The sequence below is a fragment of the Varanus komodoensis genome, unplaced genomic scaffold (genome assembly GCF_004798865.1).
Source record: "Varanus komodoensis strain SLA01 unplaced genomic scaffold, ASM479886v1 scaffold30, whole genome shotgun sequence".
In the NCBI taxonomy this organism is placed as follows: Eukaryota; Metazoa; Chordata; class Lepidosauria; order Squamata; family Varanidae; genus Varanus; species Varanus komodoensis.
In genome coordinates, this window is record NW_025335762.1 from 7,629,419 (window position 1) to 7,643,799 (window position 14,381).

The window sequence follows — 14,381 nt, forward strand, 5'->3', positions numbered from 1 at the left end:
TTAAGATCGGCGGGGGAGTCCTTGCTCTGGGAACTCTCTTTGAAGGAAGTACAGAGGGTGTCTACCCGGAGGACGGCCTTCTCCGCAGTGGCACCCAGACTATGGAATCTGCCCCCCAGAGAGGTCTGCCTGGCGCCGACAGTATATTCTTTCCAGTGCCAGGTCAAGACCTTTTTATTTGATCATTATTTTAACAATTAATGTTTTTAGATGCTTGAGGATTTTATTTCTTTTCCCTTTTTTAACAGTCACATTTTATAGTGATGTTTTATATTGTTTTAATAATTAATGTTTTTTAGTTGTTTTATATTTATTGTATTTTTATATATTTTGTAAGCCATGCTGAGCACTTGAAGTGATAGGATAGGGTATAAATGCATGTAATAAATATTAAAATGCGGTACATGAAGCCTCCCCTCTCCATTTTATCCGGAGAACAACTCTGCAAGACAGGTGAGGCTGAGTCCAGGACTGGTCCAAAGTTATTTAGTGAGCTTCCTGGTGAGGGTGGGACTAGAACTTGGATTTCCTAAGTCCCAGTCCAGCACTCTAACCACTACACCATATTGCCCTGTGTTAGACACAGTCCTGCAATAGCACAAATTATGCAGTGGACTTTCTTGCATTTGGGAAAATTTCAGGAGCCAGCATAGCTGGAATGCAATGGATGAAATTCACCCTGGGAAAACTTTCATGATCAAGGTGTTTCTCCTGCCAGGTAAGAATGATTGCATAAGTAAAGTAAAGACAAGAACTCCAGGCCCCGTCCACGAGACTTTCTCCAAAATGTTTTTTCTCCTTTGAGCATTTGTTTCAAAAGCAATTACTTTACCTAAATATGTCGATCTTTTTTTTTTTTTTGGCACAACTAATAAAAATGAACACATTGTTTTGCATGATTAAAAGTGTTTTGATTCGTTCACACTTGACCTCCTATCCTGTTGTATCTCCATGTCTTTCTCTGGATTCTTCCTGGTTTCCTGAATTCTTCTCCCTCACTGGGAATTTAGAATGGACATGTCTAAGTCCTTCATCTAGCTGGCAAAATACTCCTCTTCCTCTTCCATCAATCAATCAGCATACTGAGCTCAGAGGCCCAATTCAGGGATGAAAATAACCACAGAGCACTTGCCTCTGTGTAGTGGGGCTAACCGTGGCAGAACCAACGTAGGCCATTACCCCGAATCACATCGGTTCTCCTCCACGCTTGCATCACCAGTTCCAGTGGAGGAGCAGGAGTAGCTTGGGAGAGACCCACCTTACCTCGGTTATTTTGAGCTACACCTCCCAGCACTCATGAGCATTGGGAACCGAAGAGCTCCACATTGGGGAAGCCTGGTTTAGGTCATGTATGAATTGCACCCTATGCTGGAAGAACCACATGGTAAAGAATTCATGTGAATCTGGCCCCTGCTAAACTAAACCCACCGAGGTGCTTGTTACTCAAAATAAAGTGTCTCTAGCTGAGCTTGGTGTTTGGCCCTGCCTCAAGTTGTCAGGAAACTAAATAGGAGCTCCAGCTTTTTGAGGTGGGATAGACTGAGGAAAAGGAAGGTTCAAACCCCCTTTTTTAAAAGACAAGATCTTTTTCTTTTTTGGTGGGGAGGACCCTAGAGGAGATTGGCTCACATTTAGTTGGGGCTCAGAGAGGCTTCAGAGAAGTGGTCTGGTTACAGCTGGTAGCTGGATGATTCTGGCATTGCAGTGATTCTGTTTTAGGACTGACTCTGCCTCTCCTGGCTACAGCATTTCAGTCCAAAATGTTTGCAAATCACAATGGCATTGTAAAAATGATTGTGGCTCGTTTCACCTGATCTCCTACTCCAGAAGAAGATGACCCTGTCGAAGCATCCTCTGGGCTAGAGTAGACAACCTGGTGTCTTACAGCACCCATCAGCCAGAATGGCCAATAATCGGGGATTGTGGGAGCTGTGGGTCAGGTTGCACATCCAATCCTGGTTTACAGACTGGGGGATGAAGCCGGTTGATTCAATGGAGATGAAGATCAAAGGGGGCCTTGACTGACACAGGAGGCAGGAGAACAAGTCCTCCTGTGTTCCTGTACTCCTGAGCTTGTCTTGAGATGCCTTTTCTGCAGGGTGTTCTCATTGTGTTTATTACTTATCCCAGACTGCTTGTAGCTGCTGAGCTTTCAAGAGAAAGCTTGTCATTTGTTTGTTGTTGTTTTTCTCCTCTTTCAGTGTTCGAGCCCATTTCCAAGTGGGGTAGTGCTGGATTGCTAGCTTGGCTGAAGTTCTGAGGAGAGGTGTGCCCATCTGCAGCCTCTATAAGTACAGCCGCACTACCAGCCACCGATGTCTGAGCCTTCCAAACTGGCTTTTCATGTTGCTTCCTGTTAAAAGCAAACTTGCTTTTGATTTACTGTTTTAATCAGAAGACTGTCAGTCAGCTTCATTCCATATCACTCACCATCAACACGAGCCTTGCCAAAAGAAATTATGATGGTATTAAATGATTTTATTACAGTAAACTGAAGATTGAGTCATGCAAATACAGGTGCTGTGAGAGACAATTCCCTTTTAACTCCATCCAAACCAGCCAAGACAATGAAGGAAGCAGGCGATGCAGGGTGCACAGAACTGGGGTGACAGAGGTGGTGGGGTTGCCGCACATTCCAGAGCCAATCTATAAGCTGGGGTGGGGGGGGGACCCACCTGTGCAGTACAGATTTGTGACTAATACAGGTGGGAGACTGCAGAGGTGCATGCTCCTTCTTTCCCCGCTTGCAAAAAGCTAGTATGACAGAGAGAACAATCTGATTTCCTACTTTTAAAAACAAACTATTCCTATTAATTACATTTCTATACTGCCCATAGCCAAAGCTTTCTGGGCAGTTTACATTCATATACACATGACACCCATCCAGATTCTAACCAGGCCTGACCCTGCTTAGCTTCCAAGATTAGGCAGGATCAGGCAGTTCAGGCTATATAGAACATGCACAGCAAAAACATATGAGGGAAAATTCAAGGATGCAGATGGCACATAAGTTCCTTATATGTCCATAGGAACTTCATCTGACACACTTTTCCTGACCTGTCAAAATAATGAAGGATGCTCTTGAAATGAGCTTACCATATGAGTCAGCAGCTCAGTTGGAGGTACTCATTACCCCAGTACTCAGTAAAAACTGCCCCCTATCGATCAGGGACGCTTCCCGTTTTCTGGTCAACCATCCAGCTTTAGGGGAAGTTTTAGCGGATGCCTTTACAAGATCGTCAGTGCATGTATCTATTTGTTTTATGCAGCAGCCTCCTCGTTGGTGTCAAGTCTCTATGTGGAAGGCAAATGGCATTTTGGCTACCATCTCTGTGCGTGCAAAAAGAATGCATCAGTGTAATCACTTACCCACCCTCACAGTGCACATCTGGCCCTTGGTGTGAGAAGAAGGGTGTCACCAATGCACAAGTCCATCTCTGTTTGTCCTCTGGCATTTCGAGGGTCATGTGTAGGGGTGGCAAGGTAGTGATTGCTTTTCTTCTGCTCCATGTTCTGTGGCAGAATGTTGAACCGGGTATAGCTCAAGGGCCAGATTAAAATGTGGAGAGGCTCTGCAGAGCTTAATTCCACTGTTGGGTGGAACAAAAGGCAAACAGAGCAGGCCCAGAGTAGCAACAACAACAACACACTGTATCTCAAAGCCTGAACTGCTGGTAACCAAGCCCTTGGAGAGACATTTCATCTTTTTAGCACAGGGGGAAAAGTCACCAAATAATTGATAGATGGCAGGTAGGGGTGGCTTTGGGGAAATGGAATGGCCTTCTGGGGAGCTCCCATGGGCCAGACTGGGATCCCAGGTGGGAACTGGTTCTGGCCCACTGGCTTAAGGGAGAAGAGTCTAACCTCTACCCACAATCATGCAGCAGGGAGGCATTTTGGAAGTCACTGCCAAGATGAAGGACCGCTGTTCCAGCTGGCTCTCTATCTTGGCACCATCTTTGATCTCATTCCAAGAAAAGACTTTTTTCAATGGACATTTTTGGGGTGTTGCATTTTAATAGCAGCACACTGATGTTGCTATGAGCTTGCTTCTGTTGTTTTATTATGTTTGCCTCTGTGTGTGTTTAATTGTGCTGTTTATATCATATATAGTATAGTGCTGTGATTACTGTGTCTGAATATGACCATGGAGATCTGGCTTCCAGTCACAACATGGTCATGCGGCTCACTTGGTGAATTGGGCCAGCCATTATCTCTCAGCCTAGTTTAGGGTTCCCATTTAGGGAAAAAAGGGGGTATGAGAAGAACCATGAACGAACTCGGCTGAAAGATGGGATATGCAATTAAGCATTTAAACAAGTCAAAATGTGTCTGTGTAGGGTTTGCTCTACCTTTTGTGAGCTGTTTTGGTGTTTTTCTAATTCAGAGAAAAAAATCAGAGAAAAGTGAGGTAAAAACATAAACAACGCGCCATTGCTTTGGTGCAGAATGGCTTCTTACCCCTCCCCTTAGTTAATTGCAGCTAACACCAAACAGCCTAGCCAAGTAATTCCAGGACAGAAGGAGTTTGCAGCACTATAGATTCCAGGAATCAATTACAAAAGTGTTATAAAACTGATTTATATCCCACCTTTTCCACAAAAGGAGCCTAAGGCAGCATGTGGACCCTCCTCCTTCCGATTCAGCCTTCGCAACAACCCTGTGAAGGAGGTTAGGCAAAGAGTCAACGACTGGCCCAAAGTGATCTAGTGGGCTTCATGGCTAAGTGGGTAGCTGAACCGATGTCTCCCCAGGGCAATACAATAAAATAAAGCTGCAAGAGATGGCTGTAAATGGATAAAATGCCACCTGACTTTGCCGTGAAGCTTCTGAAGATCAGCATGCAGAGAAAGGGGTGACTTTCAGGTGAAGTTGCAGATAAAGGACAAAAGGGGAAATGGCATGTGTGTGTGTACTGAGGCCCTGGGACTTCAGAAAGACAGGAAGGAACAGTGTCCATCTGCTCAAGAGCCAAACATAGAGGCCCTTTTAAAAATAAATCTTCACTTTTAACTTTGTAGATAAAAATAGTGTGGAAAGGATAGTCCTTAATCTCTGTCTTCTCCTAAAACGCAGAGCCCACCCCTCCCCTCTCTTTTACAGGTTTCATTCTGGCTTTGATTTCTGTGAGTTTACTGACAGATTACTTCATTTTAACTCTATGGCTTTTCTGTCTTGTGGGAGGCATATTTCTAAGTATCATATTTATCAAAGGAGCTGTGCAAAAGCACAGGCCAGAATGAGGCTTTTGATGATTCCCCCAGTAACTACAACCACAATAAATTTTGCAAGAAAGAAAACACAACGAGGGACTTCTTATGTTAAAGCTTGGGAACAAGGTTCTCCCATTGTCACTAGGAAACCTTTAGCATTTTGGCTAATGCTCTCCCCATTCTCTCTCCTTCCTTTATCACCACCGCCCCATCCCTCCCCCTCCCCCATGCAGAAATTGCACATCTGGACTCACTTGCAAAGCTGGTCTTCATACTCCCAAGGGTGACATTCCCACCGCCCCCCTGCACAACTCGTATAACTTTAAATCAGGCCAGCATTTCAATAAATCACAAGGAACACTTATTTATTGGATATAGTTTGGGGTCTTTTAAAGCACGGAAAATAAATTTAATGGAGCGTTTGGAGCATTTCTCCAATCTTTTGAGGGATTACTTTGGGAATTTGTCAACCACACCAAGCACAGCAGCTTGATCCAGAGCGATGGGAAAGAAATTATGGGAGATACTCTACAAAGGCCCAGGTGTACCTTAAATCACATCAAAAAAGATTAATGTCAAAGGACTGCTTGCCAGTAGACTTGATTGGCAGCGCTGCAGTTTACTTAATAAACTATCACTTTAGCCAGAGGGTGACTTTAATCTGAATTACATTTTCTTGTTTTGTTATACAGTATGCCAAGCAATTTATTGAATACTGTAGCATACTTCTAACCTCAAACACTAGAAAAAGAGAGAGGAGGGTGTGTGGGGGAAATGGGAGAGGAAAAAGGCAAGACTTAAGAGCCCCGGGAAAACCTCGAGACAGCTAAACCTGCTTTGAGAACAAAGGATAGGCTTTGCTTCATGGGCAGGAGGTTGCATTCTTTAAGCTCCAATGGGAACGTGTAGGAGTGGGAACACTTTGAAGGCAGGCAGGCTGCAAGATTCGGATCTTAAGTAATGGACACACCACAGTTCAAGAGGTGTTTTGATTTGAGGGCATGATCTCATAAGGAAGGAGGCTGTGCTCAGTCTTCAGCTTACACAAAATCTTCCCTCCTATCTCTCCTGGTTTAATTACATGGTGTGGCTACAAAGGCAGTGGATTTGATTCGGCTTATGGTGCTGAGCCTGCTTAGAGTCTGCTGTCTAAGATTTTGGCAAGAAGGTGGCACAGCAGCTCTGGAGTTCATTTCCTTTGTGTGTGTGTTTTTGGGGTATGGGGAAGGAGCAGTTCAGGGGAGGGAATTGTGGTCCTTCCAAGAAGCACCAGGGAACTTCTTGGTAGATCACCTGGGCATGGGATGATTTTCGTGCCAGCAACTCATGACGTTCAACCGCGGATTTGTGACTTACAGCTGCACATGGTGTTGATTGCACAGGCCTCAATCTTGGCAAAGCATGCTGCAACTGTGGCGGGTATTAGGGATCTCTTTTATTTGGTAGTGGAGAAGAACAGCAGTGTGCTCTGGTGTGGTCCAGGACATGCAAAGTGGACCCCTGACTCCCATAAAGAGCTCAGCCCTGGAGTGCATAAAGAAGAAACAGTTCTCCAGGATTTCAGACAGGAGAATTCCTTCCTAGCTCTCTCTGGAATGCCAGACATTGAACCCATGACTGTCTGCATCCAAAGCATGTTCTTTTCCACTGAGACAAGGCCCATCCTTCAAAAAGCAGACGCTGAACTGATAAATGATGTGTTCAACTGGGCATCATTATTTTGGGACCTTTGTGATAGTACACTTGGGTCAGGGGGAGCCCTCAATGGCATTCTTTCAGCTGGGTTGGCCTCATTCCCTGTGTTTCCTGTGTCTTTGGAAATACATTCAATGTCTGCAAAATGGAGCATTTTGCAACATTCCTGCCAAGTGCATTAAAATGCAGAAAGGTCCTAGCAAGAGCATATTTAGCTTGGCAGATGCAACATGCTAGGCTAGCCCAGCTATGGGGAATGGCATGCATTGGAATCAACAAAGACCCTAATTTCAGAAACAACTCCTTTTTTTCTAAGCAGGCCAGACACTAGCATCTGGAAGCAACCCCTCTGACTTTGAGATAGCATTCCTGCTGGTCTCCGAGGGAGATTCGTATCTGCTGTTGGGTCTGGCAACAGTCTCCAATGCCAAACAGGTCTCCATGAGTTGACTGCATTCAAATTGGCTGGTGGTAACTGCAACACAATGGCCATTTACTGGAGCTGGAACCCTCAGAGATGCAGGGCCAGCACTTCTGAATTAGCAGGGGTACTGATACCACCTCCTCCTCCTCCACAGATTCCTTGTCTCCTATAAGATGACCTTCAAAGCTCCCAGAAACTAGGAAAGAACTGGATTTTCCCAGCAGTCATCTATTTTGTGAGTTTTATGTTGTAATGACAAATATTTTGGGGTGCCGTGATCATGAATGGGCACTTAAGACCCATTTATTTTACAAAAGACCTGTTCCTACTGGACTTGCAGACTGCTAGAATGAGCTCATTGGGACAATGGCCTGAAGTTTTGGGCTTTCTTTGCGGATGTGGCTATGGGGATGATGAGTGCTTACAATTCAAAAATTACATCTGTCCATGATGGCTGTATATCAAGTGTAGACCATCACCCTAGTCATGTGGTACAAGCATGTAGGGCTACTGGGTAGCAAACTGCCTCTGTCTTTGTCTCCTCAGCAGCCAGGCATCCAGCAGGGAGCTCTGCAAGGAGGTGCCCATATGTGAGGAGACAGATGAGCACTGGTGCTTTATGGGTGCTCAGTCTCATGCAATGATCTTTTGCGGACTTCTGCACTTAATACATAAGACACTGAAGGTGTGGAATGACCAATACTCATGATGCTGATGGAACATGTCTCAGAGTTCACAATCCAATGACAAGCCATGAGTTCTGTTCAGGGATTGCTTATGACTACAAGCCATGGCTTGTTAGTGCAGCAGGGTTCCAACAAATTAATATTCCACGTTTCAACAAGAAGCCATGGTTCAGCAGCATCCTACACTAAACCCAAACTCGACCTTTAAGTGTGGCTTATTGCATTGTCTGAATGATGAGTGAAGGATTTACCCTCCCAGAAGCTTTGTGTAATTATCTGGTTCGTAGGAGCTCATTGATACTGCCACTATCCAACACTTGTTGGAGACAAGTCTTTCCCCCATCCCCTTCTCCTTCAAAGCAGATCTAGAAGAGAAGGCCAGCCAGGCTGGATTTGTGACATAAAACTAGAATTACAGACGGTGTTACTAGAAAAGAAATCAAGTCAGAAAGGCAAATAATTAGCGAAATACTGCTCATACCAAGGAGCTAATTCCAAACAAAATCCCTCTCCTCTCTTCCCAACCATCCCCAGGGAGGTTCCTACTACTTGTGGGCTACATGGTGGGAACAATGGATTCTGATCAATACGACATCAGAACTTAGGACTGTCAAGTTACACCCATTCTCCCCTGACTCTTTGTGTTCAACAGTGTTTCCTCAGAACCAGAGGTGGTCCAGTTCTCATCAGCCTCTTAGCCCATTCTGGGGTAAGTCGGCCTTGACATTTCAGCTAAGAATTCTGATCTCTTCTTCCAGTTCAGGGTCAGACTCTGAGGTGTAGCCTTGGAATGCTGCATCTGGGGAGAAGTGGCCCTAATTCCTACAGCACTGAATTAAGTCAAGCTGAAAATGTCTTATGGAACTAGGATAGGCCTTCCCATGTTTTAACAACAACACACACTGAGCCCAAACTGTACTCTTGAGTGTAGGTTATCATGCTGGACCCAGTCAATACCACTCTCCCTTTGGAGAGTTTGTTTATTTATTTATTTACAATATTTTTACCCCGTCCTGAGTGGACATCTCAGGATGGCTTACAACATAGTTAAACATAACAATAAATAAACACAACAAATATAACAAGCATAATAAAATGCGACTAAGCATGACCATTAAAAAACTCAGTTAAAATATTTAAATATTAAAATGCCGGGAAAATAAACAGGTTTTTCCCTGGCACTGAAAAGAATGTAGCGTTGGCACAAGGCAGACCTCTGGAGTTCCTCTTCAGAAGATAACCAGGAACTCCCTAAGGGTTGCAAAGCAGCGAGGAATCTTGAAGTGAACCCAGTGGCTGCAGAGGAGGCAGCTTAATCCTCTCACAACATAGCCATCTTCCTTTCAGACTCAGAAAGAGATGCTTGGTAGGGTGGGCAAATGTGTAAAGGTCAAGGCATGACCAGCTGTAAGATATGGAAGGCCATTCTTGTATGTAAAATTTTATGGATGAGCAAGGCCCTGCTTTTGAGTACACCATTCCTCCAGTGGCATAGATGGCTTACAGTGTTCAGGCATAAAAGACACTAGAAAGGGGACACAGTCTGAATACCAGTTCCTTGACTCCTGAGGTGTATTTCTCTGCTCTGGATCCCTTTGCGTTGGACTTTGGACTGTATACTGACCTTGCTTTCGGCTTGATTGTGTCTGGATTCCTGGAGCTCTGCTCCAGAATCAGTGTAAATAGGACAAACTAACAACATGTTAGGTGCTGTTCCCAAGTGATCTTCTTGTGGAAAATGGTGGTGGGCTGGATAACATTCACACCTGGATTCTCACACCCCCAGAGGGTGGGACTGATACTAATCCTTGACCCTGATGCTTTGTAGAGCCTAACTATCACAGCAGCACTAAATACAGCCAAGGAACAGGACAACTGGTTTACTGTGGCTTAAGTTGTTTTAAATGTCAGCCAGTTTTATTGGGTTGATAATATTTGATAGTCTCGAGGGTATGCATTAAAATAGGAGGCCCTCAGCTTCAGGTCAATGATCAGATGATGGTGTGATGGAAGGTTTAGAGGACAGGACCAAGAACAGAACAGCAAGAGCAAACGTCTAACTCCATTTATATATGGTTAAGTTCAGTGGCGCCTAGGAGTTAAACTACATGATCTGTGAGGCATGCATTTCACCTTTTGCAAAACAGAGTTGAATTTGATGGTGGTTCCTAAGCTGTGGAATTTTATCCGCCTTGATGTCAGCTTGGCATATTCTCTGCCTACCTCTCGTTTGGAAGGTAGTAAAACTCTTTTTCTGCCTGGCACTCTGTGCATACACGTTTTTCTGGTTTGACGTGACAATTTCAGAGCTTTGATGCTATGCCATTAATTTATAGGCTGGTTTGCTTTTGTCTTAATTGCTGACCTTTCTATTCTTTGCTCCTTTAAATGCTGTATTTCATGGTGGTGGTGGTGATGCTAATGGTGGTGACCAATCAGAACTAGGACAGGGTAATTTAAAGTGCAGCCAAGGGGAATAGGATAGGAATGAGAGGGTGATAAAATTATTCTCTTGTTTAACCTTTTATCTCCAGAACCACTTCCTTCCAGTTTCTGCTCATTCTTATCAGAGTTCCACTGGAAGATCAAAAAAGGTGGGGTAGAAAGAATTGACCCCCCCCCCCATCCCTGCTGCAACTTGCCACAATCAGTTTGGTCCAAAAATAAACTTAATTTAGGCTGGATTTTCTTCTTGGGTACATATTTTTTAGACAAGTTATCACAACCAACAGCATTTTGAACTTGTACTTTTAAATTAATAAACCATCAAACAGCAATGATTTTTGAGAGCAGCAATAAAAGGCACTTTCTAACAACCCCTCCCCAAACTCCAACACCAGTTAAAAATCATTCTATATATTAAAAACCATATTATCACCATTAATGGCCACAACCCACACTTTGAATGGAATTGTATTATCATGTGTCAAAGGCAAATGAAATGGAGAAAACTGAGCACCATAAGAAGAGCGGATACGAATGAAGAAAACTGCTTTGGTTTGGCTGAATTCTGGCTTATGCAATCGACTTTGCCTTTGAAAAGAACCTAGAATCTCAAGATCGGTCTAGCTGGAAACAAGACCCAAAGTCATATACTTTGAAAGAAAGATTTCTGCACCCAGACAATTATTTTGTGTACCAGGAATGCACTAAACAGTGCTCAAAATCCTTCTACACAATAAACCATTTATGGTCAATATTCTCCATCCCACTAACTTTTTGCATTTAAACAATGTAATCAGTAGGCACTGTCAGGCTGGTTCTATTATCTGCACGTGAGCTGCCCACTTCAGGCCGGAGTTGCTGGAAGACAGGGAGCATCCCTGGCAATGGCTGGAGGACAGCACCATCTGGATTACCCTTCAGCCCCTTAAGCTAGCCACCTGTCCTAGGTGTGACGGAGCACACAGGTCCATTGTCCAAGCTGAAGTCCGATTCACCTGTTAGCCCAGCTGACTTCTATACATGGCATGGGTGTGCACTGCCCATCTTTTCTCTCCCATCAGGCACCACAATATCTGGAGCCAGGTCAGTGTTGTGGGGCACAGTCATTGGTTGTTGTCACAGTGAAATAATCCAGAGTCAGAAATGCATAGCAATCTACTACTAAATCACCTGGGGATCTCGTGTCTCATTTCTGCCCTGCTGTGCTCTGTACTGATTTGGCAGGAATTCTGCAAGGGGACATTTCTGAGCCCTGCCCTGAGTTGCAGGGTTGAACCTGGGACCTTGCACTTTGAAGGCAGGGGCTTTATGCCCGAGTTACTGTGCTGCAACAGATAATTTTATGAGCATATCTTCACGCATAGACTCTTTCATGCCTTTCGTAAGGCATGCCTTTCCAAATCATGCCTTTCATAAGCCATCACATAAACCATGTTTTTCAGACAGCCAAAGAAAGAATAAGCCACAAGGCAGTTCTTTGCAAGCATGTTTGTTCAAATGAAGGTGCCCCCTCAACAAACTTATAATAATCTGTATTCCAGGAATATGATTGAGTTTCCCCCCTTGTTCTGCTTGATATTTCTGCCAATGAAAGAGAATCCTCCATGATGTCTGGCAGGAAATCCAATAAAAACTCTTCAAAAGATGGGTCTGACATTGAGAAATAGCAAAATTATCAAAGTAGTCCTCTGAAAAGAAAAGGGGAGAGTTATTACATCTGGCACTGTGAAAAGGCCCAGATCTCATGCTCCAAATGAGCCATCACGGATTGAAAGCGTTTAGTTTCCTGTTGATTAAATATGGTGAGGAACCCGAGGCATGCCAAGCCTTAGGGATCGAAAGTTTGTTTTCAGTCAGATGGTGTTTTCAGTCAATGGAAAAATGGCCAGGCTGTGTGGGGCTATGTAACTGAGAAGCCTCAGGTTTGGAGTGAGTAATGGCCAGGATGCTGGAAAGCAGGAAGGTTGTTAATCATCCAGCCTTCATCTCTGCAATGCAGCTTGGTAACGTTTATGATTTTGGGGATGGATTGTGTGTGTTGGGGTGGGGTGTTGCTTGCTTTACCCCCTTTCCTTTTGTTTTTAAAAGGAAATATGGGTGGTGTATTCTGTTCCTGTTATTACTTTCCAGAAAAAGGAAATGATAATTCAGCAACAGAAGCTGCTGAGGGTTTAAGGAAGGTAGAGGGTGGGTTGTGCTTCAACTGGTTGCCCAGTTCTGTCAAGATGCTTGACCCATCTAGAAGATACCACGTTTGGGAAAGGTCTAGTTGCAATTTGACAGGGGGCCGAATCATGTTAAATGAGCTGTTGCATGTTTATCTAAAACTGACAATTTTACTGGCTGGGAGGTGGCCTGGGTGGGTGGAGAGACGTGTAATTCTTGAGTTCACGACTGGCATGGAGCCAATGGGGGCTTTTCTCATAAGGAGAGGAATTCAGGGGGACACTTATGCATCCGCTGGTTTTCTTGTTCAACAGAAGAGGTGCAACAGAACTTATGCAGTTCCGCTGCAGGAGAAGGATGCACTGCTTGTAACCCACCCGGCATTCTGCTTTGTCAGGGACCAACCAGATGCCATTGGAAGCTCATAAGAATGGCAGGAGGAGAGTAGCACTCTTCTGCTCATATTTCCCAGCAATAGGTGTTATGACACTGGAGGTAACTTGCAGCCATTGTGCTTTACAACCATTAATAGCCTTGTTTTCCAGGAGTTTATCTAATCTTTTAACACCATTCACGTTGGTGGCTTCATTATACTGAGGTAGTTTATTCCACAGTTAAATTGTGAAGTACTTATTTTCATCTTTCCTGTATCTTTCCCAGTTTTGGGATAGATCTTCATCCATCTGTTAGAAGGACTTTTCTGAGAGTCAAGGAGAGAGTCAAGGAGAGCCAAGCTACCCTCTCAGTGGCCTTCTGTACCTCCAGCCAAGAAATTCTTCTAGAGGGTCTTTCTGAGATAGGAGTTGAGACTACTGTGTTCAAATGGTTCTTCCCTCCCTGCTTGGACGGCCATTTCCAGGAGGTAGTGCTGGGGGATTTCTGCTCTGTGGAAATTTTGTCCCTGGCTCCCATGGCGCTCAGTTTTATCATCTGTTTTATTCAACCTCTACATGAAAGTGTTGGAAGGGTTGTCTGAAGTTAGGGTTGTCTTTTATATGCTGATGTCTCACCTCTTCTTTTCATCAAACTGGAGGAGGCGATATGTCTTGAATGGGTGCTTGAGCTGAGTAATGGATTGGATGAGAGACAAGAAACAGGCTGAAATCAGGTGCGGCAGGGTTACTGTTAATGGGTAAGTCACGTATATATCGAGTGGTGTTGGAGAGACTTTCGCTCCTTGTGAAGGATCAGGTGCACAGCCTTGGGGTGCTCCCGGGTCCATCATTGTCACCTGAGGCGCAGGTGGCCTCAGTGGCTAGGAGTGCCTTTTCTCAACTGAGGCTGATATACCAGCTGCAACCCTGCCTGGATAGAGATGGCTTCACAACAGTTACGCATAATCTGTGAACCTTCTGGTTGCATTACTGCAATGTGTTGGAGAATTGGAGGATGTGAGGAGAACATATAAACTCTGTAGGGAAGGTTTTTAGAATTGTCCATTGAACTGTTGAGGCAGACTTATGCAGTCAACTCCAAAAGGGCAACGCTACCCATCTTTTCTGTGCAGTCCATGGAAGGAACTGCTTGAGCATATCAGGGAAGAGAATTCAGGAGGCTGCCTAGCAACAACTTAGCATTCCATTCCGTTCCATTCTCACGCTTTCTCTCCTAGCAGTCCATAGTTGAACGTTTCAGCTGATAGTTGGGTTAGCAAGGGACTTTTCCTGTTGTTTCCCTTTCCTCATAAATGAATACCACTTAAGAAGTTCACTTACAAAGTGTGTAACTGCTGCTTGTAAGAAATGGCATTGA

General features: G+C 44.3%; 1 non-coding gene across 1 annotated transcript; it reads right to left on the reverse strand.

Moving 5' to 3' along the window:
* Positions 1-564: 564 nt before the first annotated feature.
* On the reverse strand, positions 565-726 carry LOC123027189. The gene has a single exon (XR_006415468.1). It is a non-coding gene; the product is annotated as a U1 spliceosomal RNA (small nuclear RNA).
* Positions 727-14,381: the final 13,655 nt, after the last annotated feature.